The following is a 4,574-nucleotide window of genomic DNA, read 5'->3' on the forward strand; positions in this document are numbered from 1 at the left end:
CTATGAGGGAAAACATCCTCATTGTCATCAACACACCTAAGAGATCAGAGGGCAGAGAGAGTTAAGAGTAGTCAGCAACGATGGCATTGGTGCACAGATTTGATCGCGTTCACCAATTTCAGAGGCAAACAGATGCAAGAGAGCTGGTAAGTACCACAAAATCTCCTTGTACTTTGCCGCATTAATTATTGTCATAAATGCATGCTAGGTAGGGTAATAAATGTGCATTAGGTATGTCTATAAAAATGTCAAGCGGGGGCAAAAACACTAAGGTGCGTTTGTGTTGGTGTCAGGCACGTTTGGGAAGTATGCAAGTGCATTTGTGTCATGAATGCATGTTTATGTCTTCAAGGTCGAATCGGCAGTTCTGTGATAAACATATGCTATTGATTGGATAAGCTACTTAGAGTATACACTCAAGTAGGTCCTCTAGGAAAAACTAAGATAGCAGATAGGGCTAGGATTGACAATTCTATGATAGAGCATACGTTGCCAATCAGGAAACTACTCAAGAGGATACACTCAAGTAGAGGCCCTAGGATAGGATAGAACAAGGCACTTTGTAATGAACAGAGAGTACCATAAAAATTCACAATTCTGTGATAGAACATATGTTGCCAATTGGATTAGGCTGGAATTGACAATTTTGTGATAGAACGTACGTTGTTAATTGGATAAGCTACTCAAGAGGATACACTCAAGTAGGTGTCCTAAAATATAGGATCAAAGAAGCACTTTGTGATGAACAGGGGATGCTACTAGGATAGAAAGTAGCACTTTGTGATTAACAGGGAGTACCACTAGGACAAGAGAGCAGCACTTTGTGATGAACAGGGAGTACCACTAGGATAGAAAGTAACACTTTGTGATGAACAAGGAATGCCACTAGGATAAAAGAGTAGCACTTTGTAATGAATAGGGAATGCTACTAGCATAAAAGAGAAGCACTTTATGATGAACAAGGAATGCCACTAGGATTGACATAGGTGATTTTCTTGACTATGGGAGGACCTACCTATGCTGGAGTCATAGGAGAGATTCCCTTTGACTCAGAGTTTATGAGAAGAGCTAACATTCAATGATAGAGTAGCAGTTGAGGTCATGGGTCTACGATATATTATGTATGTCCCTGAGTTTTGGGCGAACATGGGGTTGTTGAATACATTAGCTGAGAGATGGCACTTAGAGACATGTACATTTCATTTGCTAATGGGTGAGATGATAGTCACCTTAGAGGATTTATATAGGATACTGAGGATATCGATCGATGGGGAGTTAGTTCCTTACAATCGAGATGGAGACAAGGATGCACTAAGACAAGTCTTTCAAGATCCAGGACTGGAGATGAGGGCTAGACATGTGGCATGGGATACCATGATATACATAGGATTGGCACTACTAGCAGTGCTGGCAGGAGTGATCAGTGGGTTCCTTTGTCCGGATAGGGCGACATGAGGGTTGGTTGTGAGATGGGGGAGTGGTGCAAAGCACTTAGCTCAAAATTGTCTTTTATTGCATTTTAGAGTTTTTGTTTGATTTCAAGTTATTTTATGTTTTAATAAGGTGGAATAAATTCTATGATTCTTTTTGAAGCCATAGTTTGGTTGTCCACATTTTTGTTGTGCTCAGGATCCAAAATTGTCATTATCCTAAAAAGTTGTCAAAATGTCAATTTTTGGTTTGTACTAGGTGGATGCCTAGAAACTTGATAGAATGTTTGGAAATGGTTTAAATCCATTGTGGGATTCCATTTGAGTGATTTTTCAGGCCTTGAGAGCCTTGGAGTGTGTTTTTGCACGCATAGGTAAAAGTTGTCAAAAATTGGTCATGACAACTTTTGCATTTTTAGGCAAAAGTTGTTCATGAAGGAAATGGCATTGGAAGTTGGTTGAAAACAACTTAAAAAGGTGTATAAAACCTTCTAATAATCTCCAATAATAGGTTAATCAACTTTTGGTTTGCATTCAATTCATTTGCCAAGGGTTTCCTATGTTTTTTCTCATGTTTGGACTGTTTTTCCTTTGAATTTCTAATTTTGTATGACCTGTATGGTCTGGTATGTTTCTCATAGTAGCATAAGAAGTTATTAATTTATTTTAACTTTCCAACAAGTATAATATGAAGGTCTGAAGTGCTTTGGATCAAAAGTTATCACTATTTTTGTAAAAATTGCTCACAAACCCTTGAAATTTGCGGTTTTGATTGTAAAAATGCATTTTACTTGAGCATCCATGAATGGCACAAGTTGAAATCCATTGGATGGATTGGGTGTTCTCTGTAAATATTTTTAGAGCAGGTGTTTTGTGTTTTTGCAAGCCACAAGGAGGAGAATGGGTGAGATGAATAACACACAAGCTTGTAGCTAGTGTGTGAGGGCAACAAAGATTGCTCATTTTCAGAGCCATGGAGAAGTGATACCCCAGCAACCCATAGTGTTTTGGAAAGGTCTATGTGTTTAATAAAATAATCCAAGATTTTTTGGGTTGTTGATTTTGACTGGTGAAGGTTTTGGAGCACATCTTCTAAAACTGCTTGGAAGCCCTAAACCCCTTAAAAATAGCTCTTTTCAGTTACAATAGTTGTACAAAAACCCTAGATGCAAAAATTTTTGATCGTGTTTAACTTCCAAATGGGTATCTGAATATGTGAAAATATCTAGGGGTTGTTAGGAAATTTTGGGGAAAAGAGCAAAAAAACTCCAAGAAGGGCTAGTCAATTAGGCCTAATAGTAGCTGTTAGAAGCAAGCTGAAAGCCTAGGGCTTGGGAGGAAGGTGCAAACCTTGTCAATGCATAAAATTAACTTGTAAATACCTACAAAACATTACCATAACCTTTTAAAATTCTTTTAGAGTGAAGATCCTTGGTGGAGGTCTTTGGAGCCTAGTTGGAGCTTTGGGAACCTAGTAGGAGACCATCTCAAAATCAGAGATTTGGGTCAAAACCAACAAGAAACATCAAGAGGCTATACCTAGGAGGCAAGCTAGTAGATTTTAGGCCTTGGAGGTGTAAGGAGTGTACCCTAACAAGTTACCTTGGAGGAGCTTGAGTAGAAGGGTGAGTAGAGGAGTTGGGGTGAGTAAAGGTGAATTGGAGAGCTAGGCACAAGATCTCTGCATCAGAGTGGTATCAGAGCCATTCTTTGAAAGATTTGGTGTATGTCAGATTGTGAATAATTAGAAGCAAGTTCAATGCTTCCAAAGGAAATGACTCCAGAAGCCATCCGGCAGATGGTGGCAGAGATGATAGAAGCATTGAAGGATACATAAGGAAGCAGAGGAACCAGAGAGGCAAAGAAGGAGAAGGGAAAGGTTAAGATAGAATTGGGTGATGAGACTAATGAATAAGTGGAAGATGGAGAGGAACTAGCAGTAGTTGCTATTCCTCAAGACCAAAATTTATTCCTAGTTGCAGTCAAATCCATTTCTAAGGACAATATGGCTGGATTACCCACATAAGGAGGAAAGCTTAATGGAGAAGAGTTGATAGATTGGATAGAAGCTCTCAATAATAATTTTCATTAAAAAGAGGTAGTAGAAGAGAAAAGAGTTAATGTGGCCAAATCAAGAATGAGAGGATCGGCATTGGTTTGGTGGAATATGATGCAAGAAGAAAGGATACAAGAAGGAAAAAACAAGATAACTTCATTGGAGCGTATGAAGATCAGACTTAAAGCACAATTCCTTCCAGGATATTATGAAGTTCAAATTCATAGGAGACTGCAAAATCTAAAACAAAGGGAGCTAGATGTCAATGCTTACATGGAGGAATTCCATAAGCTAAGCCTCAGAGCTAAGAAGCATGAGAATGAGGTGGATAAATTGGCTAGATACATGAATGGATTGAGACAAAATATACAAGATGAAATTAGTATCCTTACCCATGATACCGTTCATAAGTGTTTTCAATTAGCATTAAGGGAAGATGACAAAATCAAGAGGAGTGAACAAAATCAAAAGTTTAGTTGTGGTAGATCCTTTAGAGGAAGGTGCACTTTTAGTAGAGGACAGAAAACATCAAGGAATGAAGAAAAATCAAGGCAAGAAGGTGGTGGAGACTCTTCAAGGGGACCATTTAGAGGATCCTTCAGAGGAAGAAATGATTCTAGGGGCAGATTTGGAGACTTAGGAAGAGGAAATTCAGTTTTCACTGGTAGATGCTATAATTGTAATCAAGTTGGCCAGACAATGGGAAGGTGTCCGAAGAAAGCAACCAGCTCTTCACACTCATACATGGGTGAGATAAAAACACAATTAGTGTAGGAAGAAGACAATCAAAGTGTGTCTTCCCCTCTCAGCAAGGCAGGCCCAGTGACAGATGGTGAAATTCTAATGCTAAGGAGGTTTTTGTTGAAGATTACTCAAGCTCAAGAGCCACCGCAAAGGAAGAGTTTGTTTAGAACAACTTGTAAGTCTCAAGGCAAGATTTCCAAAGTGATTGTAGACTCAGGTTCAACTAAGAATATAGTTTCAACTGAAATGGTGGATAAACTCAAGTTAAAGAGGTTGCCACATCTCACTCCCTACAAGGTGTCATGGCTCAACCAGGGCCAACATGTCTTAGTTGATGAGAAAGA

This window comes from Cryptomeria japonica, chromosome 9 (assembly GCF_030272615.1).
Source record: "Cryptomeria japonica chromosome 9, Sugi_1.0, whole genome shotgun sequence".
Taxonomy (NCBI): domain Eukaryota; kingdom Viridiplantae; phylum Streptophyta; class Pinopsida; order Cupressales; family Cupressaceae; genus Cryptomeria; species Cryptomeria japonica.